The sequence below is a fragment of the Dermacentor andersoni genome, chromosome 4 (assembly GCF_023375885.2).
Source record: "Dermacentor andersoni chromosome 4, qqDerAnde1_hic_scaffold, whole genome shotgun sequence".
Classification (NCBI taxonomy): Eukaryota; Metazoa; Arthropoda; class Arachnida; order Ixodida; family Ixodidae; genus Dermacentor; species Dermacentor andersoni.
This window is the reverse complement of record NC_092817.1, coordinates 61,543,852-61,564,047: the sequence shown is the minus strand read 5'-3', so window position 1 is coordinate 61,564,047 and position 20,196 is coordinate 61,543,852. Positions and strand designations below refer to the sequence as shown.

Below are 20,196 nucleotides of genomic sequence, written 5' to 3'. Positions count from 1 at the left end.
ATGATATTTTGTCAGTGTACAGCTGTTTGTTTCTTCATAGAAGATATGAAATGCTCATGTCAAACATGCTTAGGTGAAATATATAATAATTATGCAAAACTAAAACGCAAGTTCTTGCTCACCAGCACTGAAGACAGTTTATTCAAGTAGAATTACACACTGCAGAAGTAGCGAATCCTTCATCCTACATGTCCGCTCCTGAAGATAAGTATTACAGCTCTGTTACATTCCACAGGCTGCCAATCTCACGCTAATAAGCTTTTGAAATGATCAGTGCTCTTGTTCCATTGCAAAGCAAACTGTTGAAGATAATATTTATAACAAGCCAAGAAATAGCCTGCAAGCAATGCACCAATGCACCTAAAACACAATTATGAAAGCATATTTGTGTTTCACAAAAATATAACTTTGTGCTTTACTACCAAGCTTGGAGCCAGCTCTAAACTGTGCAATGGAACTCTTACTGGCACAAATTTCAATGTGAGAAGAACAATTATGTTCAGACAACTGAACTCTGGGGTATCATAGATGCAATAGGAGTTCCACCACATAGCCCGAAGTTAGTACAGTCATTTGAAGAGTTGTTCAGTTTTTCATTTTCAGTTTAAACAGTTGTTCACTTTTACAAATTCCAAAGCATTCTCATTGCCAAAAATCTCAAATGAACACAACTTGCACATAGCCACTGTTATTAGCAATAAATTAACTGCATCCACGCTTACAGTACATACGTTACACATCATATGCTTAACATAAGGTATACAAATGATATGATGTAGCAGTGGTATACTTTAACTACCAAAACCAGAGCGAAAATGTTGAGTTCTAACTTGAGAAAATGACCACCAGCTTCACTATTTTGACAGCTTTCACTGCGTGGAAATGGCTTTACTTTTTTATAATGCTGCTTTTCTAAAAGGGTACTTGAGTCTCCATGACAACTCTAATAATGTACAAATTATGAACACAGTTAAACATCAATATAACAAAGTCAGTAAAATTGGCAATTTGTTTTATTACACTGAAATTTCGTTATATTGAAATTCGACCTTCTTTGCAAATAAGTACAGACACCAACTAATATTCCTTACACGGAAGGGGGGCAGCAAGATTTTCTGAATTATTGAGCAATCGGATAAAGCAAATTTCAATTCAAAAAAATTTTGTTGAATTGAGAGTCGGCAACACAGTATACGGTTTAATGCTGTGTCGACTATATCTTTACATCGGAGGCACAAAGCAAAGCCAGCCACACTTTCACGTCCACTCTGCCTCCATGGCCGATGGTGTCACAGTAGGACAATGATACCATGAAAGGCGTCTGCAGCGTAGACTTGCTCCAACGCATCTCCAGAACTTGAAAGTACACAACCTCCAGTATCAAACATGTGAGAAGACAGAGCACATGATGTCAGGCCATCTTGGCAAACCAACTATGAGAACACGCAGCAGACCATCTTTAAAAAAGTGCACGAGCTGCATATGCACTCGGTCGCCCTGACAGCCATGCGCAGCCACGGCCTCACCAAACCAGGAGACGCATACCAACCTGCACTAGCCCCTCCCCCCCTTTTCCCTTGCTTGCACTTGATGGCTTTACCGCGAGCTCGCTCCCCTCCCCCTTTTTCCTTGGCTCACACAGAAAGACTGCGCTCATCAAGCGACCATCCTCCTCGGCTCACCCTCACACACTTTCACTTACACCTAAAGCATACAGCACAGGGGGTGTGATAGGATGTTATCACACTGGACTTTATATGTAACATGGTGCTGCTCCACTTCAGCGGTTGCTCTTAGTCACGCAGTGCGCGGTATGAGAGATGCGTTCACAAGCAGCCCCTTGTAATTCTATCATTTCACCATCAACATCCGTGGAAGTTCCCATTTATTGCCCCAGTATTGCTTTGTTACGGAATTGAAATTTCACTGAATTGAGATCATGCATACACCGACTTCGTCATACTGAGATTCAAAACACATAGATGTTCTATGGACAAGCTATAAATAGTTGACTACTTCGTTATATCAGGAATTTCATACATTGATATTCTTTATATCAATTTTTAACTCAACCAATCATGAGAATTACAGCTGTCAAGATAATGCGATGCATTTGGATCGCTTCTTTTTAACCCTTTGAGGCGCTGATTAATTGTTGATTGAGAACTTACTTTTACTGAATTTCTTGCGTCTTCAGAATAATTAGGAGCATACAGCTGCAGAACAGACTAAGAATTTTCACTTATTTAGTGTTTTTTGTCAAGTTTACAGAAAGTGGACTCCATGCAAAAACTCATTACAGGAACATCAAATATGATAAGATAAACTATTTCATGTCTAGCAGGCTTCAAAAGCACCTATCTAGCCACTTGAAAATTATACCTGGTGTAAAACATCATGAAAAATAACGAAGGAAGTGAACTACGTACCACAACACCCAAACATAGAGCAAATATACCCAACCATCGACCTTCCCGCTGGTTCTACCAAAACATTCTGCCCTTTTTTTATTGAAACTTGCAGCACTATTCCAATCAGAAGTCTTTTAAAGTGTAAGCAACAAGTTTTCAATATCGTTGTGTTTATCAATGCCTTTGCTGTTAATGCACTATGTTGGTCTCCACAATTATGTACACAGCACCTCAAAGGGTTAGCAGGAAAGTTGTGAAGGGAGCCTGATATAAAATGAAAATTGGCATCTGCCTTTTATGAATGCAAATGTAGTCCATCGCCATGCAGACAGAAGGATACAGCTTCTGATTAAAGCACACCCACATAAGTCTTTGGGCTGGAAGGAAAAGTTGCCTTTGTTGAAAGATGACACCACAGGAAGCTGCACCTCTTGTGATAAGAAATAAAAAGTTGAAAGGTGCAAGTAACCATGCTTACGAAAACACGAGATGTTCCACTCTGTGGTGTGTCCAGTGGCAGAGGTTAAGGATGTCGGGTCATGCTCATGTTTGTTTGCTAGCCGCACCTGCTGCATTTCCTTGTGGCCTGCAACATAGATGGCACTATTCTATGCACTTGCTACCACAAGCACAGTCATCAAATGAAAATTCTGGTGTGTGTACAAGTTATTTTAAGGGAATTGGGTATCATGCTCCTCCAAACCTGCACTCTGGGTAATGAGAAACAGTACAGTCATGGAGAGTTGCAGATTAAGAGAAAACTTTAGGGTCGAGGCCAACTCCAACTTCCCTATTAAAAACATGTGAGAAGCAGCAATTCTCTTAACAGACAACCTCTGAACAAATTCGAATGAAATTTGTTGCAATTAGAAGAGAAAGCTAAATCCTATCGAATGTTAAAAGCACAATGTCGATTTAAGAACCTCAAACTATGCAAGGTCGGCAACTTCGAACCTACAGATCATGAAATTGTAAATTAGATTTCCAGCCGCAGTGGCCATATTCCAATAGGGCCAGAATCACGGTGTCAAACCGAAACCGAAAACCATATCTGAACTGCAATTTTGGTCAGAACTGGACCTGAACACAAACCGATATTCTTGGAATATGCCTGAACCCAGATCATACGTGAACTGAAAAGGAAATAATGGTTATTGGTTTGACGCAAAATGGTTCAACCATATGAAGTGAGAAAGGCCTCAATAGATTCGCGAGTCTTCAAAATAACAACTTCAGTCGGCACAACAGATTGTTACAACTCATGAGCTGCGCTGTGTGCAGGAATGGTACTAGATGATGGGCAGCTACAACCACCTCGGCAGAGACAGTTGGAATTCTGAATTCAGCCATGGCAGCGGAGCACCACAGCCAAACAGTTGTCTCAGGGGTTCCAAGAAATCACCCTTTCTCCCAATTAGGCCCTTAGGTCAGCTTGTTACTATAATTAGGTAAACCGTGAGACACACATACCAGGATACACGGAGAGCAGAAAAGACAATGTCAGCAAGGGGGGAAAATGGAAAGCTCAACAAGTTCAGCTGCATGACTTATTGCAACTATAGCATTGTGGTCACTAATGTGTGCCGTCACCTTCTCGGAGAGCAGTAACTGCAGCTGTAAACAGTATGAGAAATCTGGCTTCCTAACGTGTAATGATTCAACACACATTTGATGCCTTCAAGCACAGTACAACACTCGTCAAGTTCTCAGGGCACAAGTGCACGCTTTCAACTTTTCTGTCTGCCTTTGGCCAATGCTAGAATCCGCACCACGTGCAGATGCGTAAGATCGAGGTGAGGTTATGCCAAAACCATCCTTATTCCCTGTTCAGAAACATCAATGTCATCGCCAGCTCCTAGATAAAAGTAGCAAAGCCAGTGAAATATCAAATGCTTGTCACTTGCATCCCTTACCATCCTTGTGCATGTGCTATACTGTATTAGACTTATCAACATCTTATTTTTTTAATATATTCACGACAACATTTCTTAATGTCTGTAATGTTATATTACTAAGTTGCAATGTGCCATTTATGAAGAAAAAAGCTTTACAACAATTTGGTTGCATCCGTGAGATTTTGCATGTATTTAAAATTTCGAAATCGGCACATTTATGCTTCTCGGAAGACTATTGTCTCCGGTCGTTCCCATACTCTATATGAATAATGATAACAGCAAATGCAGCAAAGAGAAAGTGCAAGCATCAACTTGTTGAGGCGCCGGCCCCTTTCCGCACACTTTAGCAATGCCACACGATGTTGCCTTTATTTGTGAGTGTGCTGTAGCTGTATAACTTTAAATTTAATCAACAGGCATTATGTAATACGTCGGTTGCTATATCCAATGCACCAGGGAGCTCATTTCCGCCTCCTTCCGATGAAACTAGCCTATGCACCGGGTGAACAAATTGACAGCACTACACAGCATGTTGCCATGGGGAAGGATAAAATGGACTGCGCTGAATCAGTTTGCAAACTTATATAAAATAGTATTTTCCCACATGGAAATTAAACTTAAACGAAATCAGAGTGCACTGAACCCAAACCAAACTTTTTTTCCCCCTCAGTTTGACCCCCTGGAAAGAATGCAAAAATTCTCGTGTACCATGCTTTGGGTGCACATTAAAGAACCCCAGGTAGCTGAAGTTAATCCACCACTCCCCACTATGATGTCTCTTATAGATGACAAGTTTTCATGATATTAAACCCAGTAATTAATTTTCTTAGATAGTCCTCCCTACATGTATGCACCACACAGTTCAGCCTCAGAATGAAGTTTGTAGTCACACGTGAAAAAACAGTGGCACAGCAGGAGATGATGGCATCTTTCCCAAAACATGGCAGCGACCAGGGGAGTGGCTACCCAAAAGAATTCAATGTTCGGCCTTCTCGGCAAAGGTAAGACTAACTAACGCGCTACCTCTTGGCACAGGCCACATAATGTTTGCTTGTTGATCAGCCAGCCACATGCTCGTCTTTGTGCAGACAGCGAGTCACAAGCTCGAGCAAGCCACAGGAAGGTCGCGCCATGGAGAGAAGACACGCACCAGCCCCCACTGTGCACCGGAGCTCACTCAGACCTTTTACCAATTCATCACAGGCTGAAGCGTTGGGAGCAACAGACCACAATGTAGGGAGCACGCAAAATGCTCGATGCCCATCTCAAGTCACGGCTGGCAAATACCGATGACGAGGAAAGCACAGCGTAAATAAAATTTATTTAAATTAGAATAACAATTTGTAGAAGAGAATTAAATTTGCTCATGCCATCATTTCCAAGATAAATGGTCGTTGAGATATAGTCCTCATATCCTTGAAAAATAATCTAGACCTTAAGCCTATGCAGAATGATCATATGCACAATATGCTTTATTGGCATTGGTGTTTGCTTTGTATGGCCGCTACTTGTTTAAAAAATATGCCCATCAGTTTCTTGAAACTTCTGGAACCCAGTTGCCTGCATGCTGCATTATTTGTGTATTCCTGCTCCATCCGTTCATGGCAAGTAGTTAGCATCCCTGTTTCAAATTCACCTTTAGTTTGCTCCCACATCAATGTAAATAACTGAGACTATTTACCAATACATTTGAAAATTTTGACATCACCAATATAATACTTACAGTCTTATTAAATAGCCAATTATTACAAACCAGGTCATATAAACATAAATATGCCACCGCCTTTACACCAGCTGTCTGGAGACTGTTCACTCCTGTGGGTAGCAGCAATGAAACACAGCAGGCAAAAATCAAACTCGGTACGCTCAAGCATTATGGAAGGTGCAACCGAGCACTGAAACATTAGCTTCATTTGCTGTCAGAAATTTTAACTAACAAGTTTTGTGTGTTAGGATAACTTCCCCCTAGATGGTACAACAGGCATGCAATAGTTTTTCCTTTGTTTCCAAAATTTCATCCTTTTTTTTCTGGCATGAGTGCTACTCATAATAAATTAGTGCATCGCTACTTCCATACATCTGCTGGGTCAGATTTGGTCAAGCAGACCTAAAGTGCCGGCGAAATAAACAATGCTGTTTAAGCAACATGGCAAAAATTGGCTGCTACGAGCCACTAGTTCTTGCAGAAGCTTCAAAGACAGTTGCATTACTGCGTTTACTGCAGGGTATGTGAAATTCCTTTTGACACCGCACTAACATGCTGTATTTGTTTGAATCTAGGTTGATTTTTTAGGCTACGATTTACAAAACTCCTAGGAAGGCTTAGATTCAACATTGTTAGGTGCTGTTGGAACGAGAAAAATGGTGGTCTACTAATGCCAGTGCTTAAAGATGGCGCTGTAGCCAATATTATTATTATCCACTGCCGTATCGCACCGTACTACAACTCTCATAAACCGTACGCCATTTTGACCACATTTAATACATGCAGTGCAGGCACTGTCATGGTTCTCTCAAATTTCACCTTCAGAGAAACACCAGCATCGAGCATGAGGTGTTGGTACAATGCTGCCTACATGAGCTGGGGTAAGGGCATCACTGGCGCCGCATATTAATGCGAGAGCATTAAGGGCCCCATGCCACAAAAAAACTGTTGTCGGCGTCTGAAGTCATTTCGGGAAAAATCATTCAAACCACAACCACACAGGCCCTCCACATGGCACTAGATGTTACTGAAATAATTGAATTCCTCACAGTAAAATGCGTCAAAAAAATAGTAAAGTATGACCTAACACAACCTACAGGCACGATGGCATCGGAGTTTAATTTGAATATACCAGAAAACATCATTATGTTATGCGGAAACTCGAGCACAAACCCCTTTCCCAGTATTTCTACCATTCATAGGGCGGCATGGCCGGCATGGCTCAGTTCCTTGCAACAACACCATGGCGCTCACCTCTGCGCATCCGCAAGAAAGCTGCGGTTGCCTGGAAGCATGCCAAGCAGTTGGGGCTCTTTAAATGCTATCGCATTCTACTCTTAAAGGTAAAGCTTAAGCATCCTCCAAAATAAATGTCATTTGCTTTTTGTGGCTGTTGTTCATTACTATTATTTTTGTTGGCCCATAATTGAGTAAAGCTTTGCTTTTTAGTTTTAGACTTTCTGAATTCGGAGGTTTCGCTTACCATCAAGGCCGGCCTAGATTTGAGTAAATAAAGTAAGCATGTTTTCCATGTGGAGACAGTGGGGGTGAGAAGGAAACAATCCCAGAACATAGACATGTATGCCATTTTGTCGGTGAGCAGGCTGTTTCTTCATCGAAAGCATGAAACGCTTATGGCAAACATGCTTACATGAAACATACAATGATTACGTCGAACTAAAATGGCAAAAGATATTTGCGCACAAGCACTAAAAACAGTTTGTACAGAAAGAATTACACGCTGCAGAAGTTGCATATCCTTCAGCTTACATTTGCGCTCCTGAAGACAGACACTGCAACTCTGTTACCCTGTGTTACGAATCTCACACTACGTAATAGGGTCTTCAAATGATAAAGTGTTCTTGTTCCATTGTAGAGCACACTGTTGAAGGTGATATGTATTGATAACTTGCCAAGAAATCACTTGCAAGCAATGCTCCTTATGTGCTTAAACTTAATGCACTTGCATATTTGTGTTTAACAAAAACAGAATTTTGAGCTTTACTTGAAGGCTTGGAGCCAACTCCAAACTGTGCAATGGAACTCCTGCTCCACAGTGCAGTGCAAGAAGAACAATTGCATTCAGCCAACAGGGACTCGGGAGCACCAGAGATGCAACAGGAGTTCCACCACATAGCCCAGAGTTAACTACAACTATGTGAACAGTTGTCCGTACACTTTTGAAAGAGTGGCAGGCATTCTCATCGCCAAACTTCCCAAATGGGCACAACTTGTATGCAGCCACTGTTATTACAGTGATCAGTCAACTGAATCCACTCTTATACATATGTCACGCATCATATGTTTAACATATGGTACACATATATGATATGATATTGCATTAGTATACATTCATTACCGTTACCAGAGTGCCTTAGTCCTTTAACTGTAGATTTTATAAAAGAGCATTGGAGTCTAAATGACATTCCTATTAAGGTAAGAGTGTGAACATTAACTTTAAGGAACGCAGCAGACAAGACAACGAGGAGTGCAGATATTTGGGCTAGCTGGTTCGTTGCATCAATTGAAGCCATAGTGCTGGATTGGCACGGACAAGAAAAACAACAGGACGTGCGCTATCAAGTGAATTTTATTTCAGAAAAGCATGGTACTTATACTGGTCAAATGAGTGGAAATCACTTGTTTGACCGGTATAAGTACCATGCTTTTCTGAAATAAAATTCAGTTGATAGCGTACGTCCTGTCGTTTTTCTTGTCCGTGTCAATCCAGCACTATGACTTCAAATGATGTCAAGACGATGTGGTGCTTTCAGGGTGCTTCTTTGAGGGAACTCAACGAGCTCAGCTGCATGGCTTATTGTAACTATAGCATTGTGGTAGCTAATGAATAAAGTGATCTTGTCAGTATGTGGCAATTGCAGCTGTGAAGGGCAGGATAAATCTGCTTTTCTTATGTGTAATAATTCAACACACATGGACAGCTCTGAACTGCTTCACAAACTGTCATAAATTCTTATTTTTTCGAACCAAAACAAAACTGTAATGAAATCTAAGTGCACTGCACCCAAACTGAACTGGAGTTTTGTTTTTTTTCCGTTCAAATCCCCCCCCTTCCCCTCCACAAATTTGACACCCCAGACAGAATTCAACAATGCTCGTGTAGCATGCTTTGGGTGCACATTAAAGAACCCCAGGTAGCTGAAATTAATCCACAACCCGCCACTATGATGTCTTTTATAGCCGACAAGTTTTCATATTAAACCCAGTAATTAATTTTTTTAGATAGTCCTCCCTACATGTATGCACCACACAGTTCAGCCTCAGAATGAAGTTTGTAGTCACACGTGAAAAAACAGTGGCACAGCAGGAGATGATGGCATCTTTCCCAAAACATGGCAGCGACCAGGGGAGTGGCTACCCAAAAGAATTCAATGTTCGGCCTTCTCGGCAAAGGTAAGACTAACTAACGCGCTACCTCTTGGCACAGGCCACATAATTTTTGCTTGTTGATCAGCCAGCCACATGCTCGTCTTTGTGCAGACAGCGAGTCACAAGCTCGAGCAAGCCACAGGAAGGTCGCGCCATGGAGAGAAGACACGCACCAGCCCCCACTGTGCACCGGAGCTCACTCAGACCTTTTACCAATTCATCACAGGCTGAAGCGTTGGGAGCAACAGGCCACATCGCAGGGAGCATGCAAAATGCTTGATGCCCATTTTAAGTCACGGCTGGCAAGTATTGATGACAAGGAAAGCACAGCGGAAATAAAATTTATTTAGATTAGACTAACAATTTGTAGAAGAGAATTAAATTTGCTAATGCCATCATTTCTTAGATGAACAGTGGTATATGGTCCTCATATCCTTGAAAGATAATCGCACACTTAAACCTATGCAGAATGGTCATATGCACAGCATGCTTTTATTGACATTGGTGTTTCTTGGCTCTATGGGCCCATTAGTAGTTTAAAAATTATACGCATTAGTTTGAATTTCCACTTACAGAACCCGATTGGCTGCATGCTACGTCACCCGAGTGTTCCCAGTCGATCCATTCATAAGGAACTAATGCTGCTGTTTCAAGTTCACTTTTCGATTGCTCCCACATCAACGTAAATGAAATCGAATCAAACTTTATTCATCTCAAGAAGAGAAAGGGGGCGGTGAGAAAAAGCTGCTTAACTGCTGCTTGACTGTGAACAACTAAAATATACCTGAAAGTCTATTCACCAATATATATAAAAATTTGAACATCACCTATATAATACAAGGTCCAAACTGAACAGCAAGGTATTCAATCTTTTACTCAAGATGTGTGAATACTTACACAGTCTTATTAAAGAGCTAATTATTATGCACCACATTGCATAAAAGTTAAAAATGCCACCACCTCTGTATTAGCTGTCTGGAGACTGTTCACCCAAATAGGTAGCACAAATCAAATGCAGCTGACAGAACTGAAACTGCACACTCAAGAATTATAGAAGTAGAGGGTGGGAAGTTCCTCTTACCATATTAAATGGTGATCCTGGTATGAAGAGGGCTTTCTGTAGACAGCTGTCCTTCAAGGTCACTCTGCTGGCAAGGCCAATCATGCTGAAAGATGAGAATCCTAGCCACAAGAACCAAATTATAAAATTGACAGATCTCTTCATTTACTACAGCAATTAGGAATGGCTGCAAGTGACAACTACACTAGCAACATGCTCCAATCTGCCAAGTTCAGCCGTTCACTCCGACTGAGCATGATTGCAACACAAACATCAGTTGAGACAATAGCTCACCGTCATCTCTTTGTTGTGTTTATATATGTTTTCATTATCAATATTAATGATGACTTCACTTTTTTGCCGCACTTTTCAGCACAGACTATTAAACAATAATGCAAATAATGCAGCTGAATCCTGAATAAATGAGTATATTACAATAGCCAAATTCCATGCTTGTAAACAAAGGGCACATGGCAGCACACAGCGAAAGCTAAGAACAAAGTCCTGCATAAACACTTTTTTTTTTTTGTAGTTTGCTGTTTTGAACAACGCTGTTCACCCAGGACTTTTTCAGAATTTGCCGCTATCTGTCTCACCCTGTGTGTGTGCATGTTCTGTGGGTGTATCTGTGATGGCAGCATTTTAATATCTTTGTAAATAACACTCTGCAACTTGTCTATACAGGTCTTCTCACTGAAATCTGACAACAATCCCTCAAATTTATACAGGGGCACATAAGTATTTGCTCCCGCTGATAAGCTGATCTACGCTCAAGCCCGGCGTTGCAAGGTGTCCTTCCAGTAATGTATTCTAAACAGCGTTCAAACAGTAGGTACATGTTGACGCTGTTCTTTTAATTAAATAGCACATATACATTCAGCAGTTCACCAGCTTCAGCACAGCAAAGAGCATTTTAACTAATACACATTGAATTCAGCATTAATGCATCATTTAAACAACAGGGCAGCGCTGTGAACAGCCGCATTGATGGTGACATCTTGTGAGGCATTGCTCAACTAAATCAGGCCTTGCAGGTGCGAAAGTTTTTGCAGTGACGCAAGCTTCCTAATATACTATGCTATATTATAGGAAATGCACAACCTTCCAGCACAAAAGCATGAATCAGACAAGCAAAGAGTATTTAAGATGTTCTGTGTATTTTTTCAGGCTGTACATGGAGTCGCAAAACATTTCGCAGAATCAACCAAGTGCCATTGCACTCAGCTTAAATGCACATATAAGTGCATGGAACTGCAAGCACTTAATATTCTTGCAAAGCTGAGCTTCACATATCTTTCAGATAGGTAAGAGTTTTACACACAAAGTACTTTTGCACAACTGCGTGCCATACTGTTTGAGGCATTGCACGACGGCGTACATGAGAGGACAGTTTATCACAACAGACAGTGCAATACAGCAGAGAATAGCTGTCAGCAATAAAGAGAGAGATCACGAAAGAGACACTAAAGATGTAACTTATTATGTCAGCCTGAAGTCATATGTTATACTCCTTAGGCTGCAATCAGCAAAGTCTTATCATGAGCAGAGGCTTGGTATGACACGAACGATGCAAATACGAAAGACAGGTAGCGACCTCACCTTGAGATTCCTGCGCTAGCTGCCTGTGATGTCAGAGATTTCAGCAACATCTGCTCAGAACTACTTAGCTGTGTATCGATAGGAAAGAAACAATTACATTTAATTTGAATGTATGCAAAGACACCACAGGGCAACTTTTACAGATATTTCTCACAAATAAAAAAAAAGGAAGGTCCCAAGGACAAGTAGGCAATGTAGAATCTGGATCAAACCAATGTCGTCAGTGCCACAGTATTCAAAAATGAAAGTTTCGTCTTCATTCTGTGTATTAGTATTAAACAAAACTTTTTTGTCAACAAAATGAATACAGAGTTCTGCAAAAAAAACCCATCTTAATTTTTTTACTGTCTCTTTAAACTATATGCAGAAAAATTTACTTATGTAGGCAGAGGCACACTGGTCGATTCATACAATTTTCACACAATCTGCTAAGACTCACACACAGGAATCACAGAAACCACAGTGCTATTACACATGGGCAGCAAGATATGACAGGCACAAGCAATATCCAGCACTATGGTTGTTGTTGTTACAGGCTGCAAGATCTTGGGAAACCCAAGCATAAGAAATTTCGGTGAGTAACAAATTCACTACCTTCAATGTAATGAAATAAATAGAAAACAATTACAAAACAGATGTAAAAACTTCACCAAGTTAAAGCTCACCGGTGCCTTTGTAAAACAGTTTTGTGGTACAACTCGTTCACCTATACTTTGAGTGAGAAGAATCAGGGAAAGTGAGGGGGTATTGATTCAGTGAACGCAATGAAGCTAACAGACAATGCCAAGCCTTCACTTCCTTGTTCAATGGCTTCACTTGGCTGTAACAACCATGTATACTTTGTTTTTCCTCACAGGTGTAAAGAAAAAGAAATTAGAAATCTCAGATAAATACAAAAAAAAAGAAAAAGAAAGAGAAAACAAATGAGATTAGAAAGTAAAAAAGCAAGAACACTGTTAGAAAACTTAACATGATCTTCCTTGTCTTCAAAATTACAACGGCTGAAATCATTAGGTGGAGAAAATATTCATGCACCATTTACAGTGTCCCTCAATCGTAAATGCCACATTTTCTGATCAAATGTTCAGAACATGCCAGCAAACTTAATTGGTCAAGATACACAAGTAGACCATTGATGTCACAATAAAGGTAATCAAGAAGAAAAAAATATGAAGAATCACTGTACTTGACATAAATTATTATTAATATATAAAAATTGTGTAAATCTTTGCTGGATAATTTTGATCGAGCATTCCTGCAGTTGTAAGTTGTTAGACGTCGTCCTATTTGTCAATATCTCACCACTAGCTGAAGCAAATGGTTACAAATATACATGTTTGGTATTACTGCAAATTAAGGATGCAAATAAGATATAAATTCCTATGACAACCAGGCCATTTGATTGCACCAAACTTAAATTCAGGATCAGTGTCAGATGTCAACATTTTATGCAACAAAATAATTTATGAATCAAGGCTGATTTAGAATAATATTTACAAATTATGCAAACAACTTTAGCAAAAATAAAACAAACTAAAGAAATTCTATTTTCAATGACTATGTTTATCAGCACAAACGAACATAAAAACTTGTGTTTTGATGCATTGTACACTAGTTGTTAGCACCGAGGCTAAAAGTTACACTTGGCTTGTAGCTTCAAAGTGTTCAAACCTCAGCAGATGTTCTTATCCTTATAAGAACTAGTGCTAAGATATTCCAGTTCAGTGCTTGTATAAGCTCAGATGACTCCTTTGGTCACTAACACCAGCAAGAAAAATAAATTTTTACGTAAGGAACCTCCAGAATGACATTTTAACTTAACACCTTAGGAACTTATAAACTTTGGTTGTGTGACAAGTTCTAACATGCAAGAATTCACAGTATTTAAATGACGTGATCTGAATTGGAATCTACTTGAAGCACACAGCACATATGTTGATTTCCCACCATTCAAATTGTACAATCACAGCAACACCTCTCACATGGTACTGCGACAGACCTGAAGCACAAAAATGCAGAGATGATCCCATCAAATTTAGCGAGTTCGACACACTCAATTTTGCAAATGCTACTGTAGCAATGCTAAATCTCAGTATTATAGAAATGGTGGCTTCAATTTTAAGAGTGAATTAACATAAAATTTGTCCTTCGTGCAAGAAAGTTATCTCTCTGCAGCGTAAATTTTGCTTTGAATCCAGCAGTCTCTATGTACAGTGCAGTTAACTCTTATTAAAGAGTGGATTCTGCTAGTATTCAAATGCTATGGCACTTAAATCTGGCATTAAATGCTGCATATTCATCTTCCATAAACAAAAACTTGTACTAAATGTTGCATGGAGTACAAGTCTGCTGCAAAATAGGATAAATGCTGAAGTTATGTGTGAGTGCATACTAATGAGATGTTCCGGTAAGGAATAGATCAGCCCATGCAAGTTAAACTGCTCACAAAACAAAACATTGGCTGCCCTTCCGAACATTATATTGACATGCAAGCACAATTAAAAGAATGTGCATCATGCCACATGTAATCGTTTTGGCTGTACACTACACATGCAAAACAGATTAAACATTGGAATGTTTAACTCGAGTTCAGGACCAAAATAAATATGAAAAGATGAGTAAGCTTTGTTGCTTTATGATGCCTAAGCCTAATCTGTTCACAATAGGTGCCATTTTAGCTGCTCGTTGAAGATGAATTTTCTGGCTGGAAAGTAGGGACATAACTGTTGAATACTACTGTCACTACCACCAGGTAAAGCAGCACCAATATAATAACTTGTCCAGCACAATTTGTCTACTATTTCTTTTTCTCGCTTACACATATTTCCCTTGCAATTAAATTATAAGCACACATGCTTGAACTATGTGAACATATGCATCCACCAGATGGCCACATAAGAGAAACATTTTCTTGTGAAAAAATGACATTACTTAGAAGACAAAGTGACGCTACTAGAACATAGTTCTCACTCAGCTGCTTGTTTAGTGGGGCACACACAAGCACAAACCAGCAGAGAGTCGGCAAATTCACTGGGCGACAGCATCAGTGATGTGCCTCTTCAGGTGGGATTTCAGGTTGCTCTTTTGGGCGAACCCCTTGGCACAGAAGCTGCAGCGGAATGGTCTTTCCCCTGTGTGTGTACGCTGGTGCGCTATCAGGTTGGTCTGGTAGTCAGTGCGGTAAGGACAGAAAGAACACTGGTACCTGCCCACTTGGTTGATGTAGGGAGAACGTCGGCGTCGCTGCCGGTCTATGGGGCACTCTACCAGCGGCACGGCAGTGGGAAGCAAGGTGTTAGACGCAACTCCAGCTGCACAAGAGAAATACACACAGGGTACAAACAGCTGCTAAAAAAAATAGCCAACATAGGTTTTCCGGGAGTTTCGTACGACATGCACACATTACCACTATCACACAAGTATGGTGCCACGCAAGTGTCAGGCTGCCGTGGTAGCACTAGCATCACAAGGAGGGTTAGCGCTAAGCATGTCTCCAAACTACATATGCTGACTCAAACTCCTCTCTTGTTAATTTTTTTTTTTCTTTTTCAGTCACAATGCCCTGAAATAAGAATGTGCCAAGCAAAGCTTGGGAAGCACAGCTCCAGCGAGAAGTTAGATTCTACTTGTCTGCTGGCATAAAGCTTTTAGCAGATACGAATTTCCAATAACCTCCTACCAAGAATAGCAATGCAAGACAGTAACCCCTACAGGAGCAAATTAATTCTGTCCATTGAAAATTTAGTTTGACCACTTTTATTGCATCTTTAAAATCCTGAAAAGCGTACAGCTGGAGAACCGATTGAGATTTTGTTATACCTCGGCGAGTTTTGCCAAGGTTACAGAATGTAGTCTCCATGAAACAACTCTGTACAGAAATGCCAGAAAAAAGAACATCAACTATTTAATGCGTAGCATACTTATAAAGCACCTATCCAACTACTTAAAAATGCGCCTCATGTGAAAGATTTTGAGAAACAGCAGAACTCGACTGGCCACACGATGACGTACTGACATTGAGCACAAACACCCAGCTATCTAAATTTCAACTCTTTACCCATATCAAATCTTGCAGCCCAGGTCCAATCAGAAGTGTTTCAAGACACATGCAGCACATTTTAGATATTTTCATCAGTTCTCTTGCTTTTCATGGATCTTGGCATGCACAAATGTGCACACATTGGCTGAAGAGAATAATCCAACACATTTTAGCCAATCTCTACCCCAGATATCACCACTAGTGCTGTCTCTTCTAACTGTGCCTCAGCATCACAGCATCAAATCAATGGCAAGGTAGGTACATCAGTCTAAAGCTCTAGTTAGCTGGCACCTTTTTTGTATGTCATAATGCCTACCCCATACGAATTTTTTTTTTTCTTCTTCTTGCGATAGGCACATTTCAGACAACAGAGAAATAGTTTCACTACACTGGCACAATATTTAATGCTTTTCCTCAAGTACCACAGGCCGACGTCTAGCATGGTATGGCTTCTCTTCAGCAAGTTTGCCCAAATTCAATGCACATAAGAGTGTGCAAAGTTCTTGCAAGCCTTCTTTTTTGTACGCTGCTTCTCTAGAGGCAAATTTATTATACATAGGCATATTCATCCAGTGTTTTTCCCTCTGCTGTTCCCAAGCAACACATACAAGCTGATCTGGGTGCCCCTATTGTGCAGGATAAAAATGCCTACCATCCGCCCCGGTGGCTTAGCGGCTGTGGTGCCGCGCTGCTAAGCATGAGGTTGTGGGATCAAATCTCAGCCCTGGCTACCACATTTCAATGATACTGAAAGTCAAAAACGCCCATGGACCGTGCACTGGGGGCACATTAAAGATCCCGTGGTGGTCAAAGTTAATCCAGAGTCCCCACTACAATGTGCCTTATAATCAGATTGTGGTTTTGGCACCTAAAACCACAGAATTCACTCAAAATGCCTACAAGCCACTCAGAATCTCACAGTACAACTTTGAACAGAACCTCAGTAACAATTGCACTTCAGTGGGGCAGCTGAAAGTTTGCGAGCTCAGTCAAAAAAGATAGCAAGGATTACGTACTGCATACATAAAGGAAAAGAGTAAACCAGCTTTACTTTTTCATTATTTGATTAGTGGCCATTGAGACTGGCCTACAAAACACTACACGAAATTAATGAGAACTTGAAAACAAGATAATACTTCAAGTGCAAAAGCTAAGAAAGGAAACTTGCAGCACACAACTTTTAAGACATTATTTTAAGTTTGTTGTGGAATTTAAACACAAAGAAACACTACTACAAACAATTACCTGCACTCAACTAGCATTTGCTAGAGAAGTGCCATCACCACATGACAAGACATGCACCAACTGCACACAATGCTATTTGTTTGCGGATAGTACCTTGATGAGACATTCTCCACCTCCCTTTCACAACTGTACCACTTTTACTCACTGGAATGCATACAGCACCATAAAATATTAGCCATGCTGCACCCTTCTCGGGTACATACATGAAACATGGTAACCCACAATTATTATGAGACAGTAAGGGGCCACATGTTATTTGGCGATGGATGCATACCACATTCAGAAAAGCCAGACGGCCACTTCCCACTAACATACTCATTACTGCATAATGCAAATCTGCCAGAATAAACTATGTATGCAGCATTGCAATCTTGCAAATGCACAGCCCCATGCAATGCGGCAACTTATCTGTATTGCACAAAATTGACTTCACATATGCATCAAACACAAGTGTACCTCAGGGCCACCTATTGGACAAAAAATTTACTTCTCAGTTTTCACAGTCCAAGTTAGAACCTTGGAAGACCATCGTGACTAGCTAGGCAGAAATGGCTGGGAAGCTAGTAGCTACAAAAGCATGCATGAAGGGACCAACAGCACACAACAATTGCTGAAGATTCATAGGGAACTTCAATATTTCAGAGAGGCAATGTCCAAGGCTAAAATTGTAATACATTTCAACAAATAAGGGATGAGAAGTGCACCAACTGTACTTTTCATCAGCATGGGTACAGACAGGCATAGCGGTTTAACTCCTTGGACAGGTATATACGCATGTTTCTCGAATGTCAGTAGGTGCAAGCTTAACTTAAATTTGTGCTTGCCGGGATTGCAACTTCCAGCACAGTTGCATTGCTGCAGCGCTTTCATGAACATAAGTAGCATACTTGTGGTTGAAAGCGTCACAAAAATTGCAGTCACAAAACTAAAAGACAAGCCACATGCCTAATCATATGAACTATATGAGAAAGGCAACATTCAGAAATAAACATTCATCCAATAATTTCTTATGCTGATAAATTCCACTTTGCAGACAAAAAGAAGGAAGAACCACTTCTTGCACCATGTAGCACACTGTGTTAACCAAAAAACAAGTGTTTGTTGTATAAACCTGCGGCTAAGAAAAAAACAGTTCTTAAAATCGAACTATGCATGGTTGTGTCCATGAATTGGCATTGCACTTTAGTTGCTTAAGATTATATAAATACACAAGAACAATGTGACCACAATCTGCACTTCAACAGTGGGTTGGGACTGACATGTTTATCTAGGGCCAACATTTTGCTATAAATGGTGGTCACACGTATCCCTTCATACCGTTTGTGAAGCATGCCTTACATCACAAGGCAACAAGCCATGCACAAAACCTTTTGCAGACACCTTGGAGGATAGCAGCAAGGTGATGCAGCGAAATACTCACAACACTTAAATAGTAACTTTGACACAATGACTGATTATGTTCATGCAAATTCATAAAATCACCAATATATAAAGCCTCTTTGTTGGTATACAAACCATTGATACAGTTTGTCATAAACTCGAGTTTTTAAGTGAACTAGAATTTTTAATATTGCATTTATTCAACTTTTACAGAAAGTGACGCTATAAGTATCATTCACATCCCTTTAACCTACAGTTAACAAGAGGCTCTGACGCGGCGTACTCAAGCCTACACAAAACGTTTTGTTGACGTGCACCTTACCTAAAAACAAACGCTTTTGTCACGCCGTTCAAAATTTGCGTGAAACGCACTCGCCACTATTTATACGCGGAGCTTCGACCCAATCATGTTAACTCAGACGAAGTGCACATCCCAGTGAGTCAACTGCTTTTTTACAGGCAAATTAATGAACGTCGTAGCAAAAACAGTGTTCACATTTTGTCTACATCACGATTCTCACGTTCCGTATCCGCAATAAATGTAGGCACCGTCCCTCCACAAAACACACGCTGTCACAAAAACCGCTAAACTTCGTGGAGTCGCAGGTGTGTGCCGTAGACTGGTCGTGGAAGATCAGCCTGAAATACAAAGCAGTCCATCAGCACTACGTCAATGCAACCTAAAGCAGCGCAAAAAGCAACACTGGCTCGAATTAAAACCATGGTGGCACGTTAGACGCAGATTGCACACAGATGCGACTTCGTAGCAAAACCGTAGAGACAAGTCGCTGGCCACGAGGAAAGAAATAGCGAAGAAACGCTTTTTCTTTTTTCCTGCCTACGCAGCTAGCTGCAAAAAAATGTTAGCCAAATTTTCTTCCCCGTTCCTTTCACTAGACATGCGCCGCTTTCTTGATCGACAAGCACGCTTATGAAACAGCTACTAGAGAATAGTAAGGGAAACAAAGGCGAAACATTCCCTTCTGCCCAGAGGTTTCAAACAAATCCCACAATTGCCCCTCTACCAATCCGAGCCGGCCGTGCCTGCCGTGCCATAGAAACAGCCGTGGGTCGAGCTATCTGCCATCTTCGAATTTAAACAATCATACCGATAACAATGCCGCTGCTTCAGATGTCTTCGGTGAATGCGATTTTTTTACCATAAACTTCCAAAATTATCACGAACAAAACGACGTGGCTACTTTGTTTCCCGTGAAGGGGAAAGAGAACAACAAGCAACTTTCCAGCATTCGGAGCTTAAAGGCCTCATACGACGCGCGCGCTTTCAAAACAGTAGTTCGGCAGTGATCTGTGTGCAGTTAATAATAATAATAATAAATGGGGGGGGGGGGGGGGGATATGGGGGATACCGTGAAGCTGAAGAGGGCAGATAGCTCATTTTCGTACACTTTGTGCTACTGATACCCCGGCGACCGGCACATCACACTGTGCCTTGAACACTAGGCCCAAAG

At 40.8% G+C, this 20,196-nt stretch overlaps 1 protein-coding gene and 1 long non-coding RNA gene across 6 annotated transcripts in view; one reads left to right on the top strand and one right to left on the bottom strand.

The window, feature by feature from the left end:
* The window catches only part of LOC126536199 (23 kDa integral membrane protein-like), a 25,885-nt gene extending 18,485 nt beyond the window's left edge, over positions 1-7,400 (top strand). Inside the window, exon 8 of one of the 3 annotated variants that reach the window (XM_055073856.2) lies at positions 7,214-7,400. The gene's annotated coding sequence lies outside the window, so the exon portion shown is untranslated. Of the gene's footprint in view, positions 1-5,394; positions 5,635-7,213 lie in introns of those variants that run through there. The other 2 variants (XM_055073857.2, XM_055073855.2) reach the window with 2 other exon arrangements.
* Positions 112-20,196, bottom strand: LOC140217339 (uncharacterized). Of its 3 annotated transcripts, none has more exons than XR_011893854.1 (3): positions 20,095-20,196; positions 10,483-19,363; positions 112-2,997 (listed from the first exon to the last, which is right to left on the bottom strand). It is a non-coding gene; the product is annotated as an uncharacterized lncRNA (long non-coding RNA). The 3 variants fall into 3 exon arrangements; XR_011893855.1 differs by lacking the exon at positions 20,095-20,196 and having other exon boundaries at positions 10,483-15,371; positions 19,246-19,793; XR_011893853.1 differs by lacking the exon at positions 20,095-20,196 and having other exon boundaries at positions 10,483-19,797.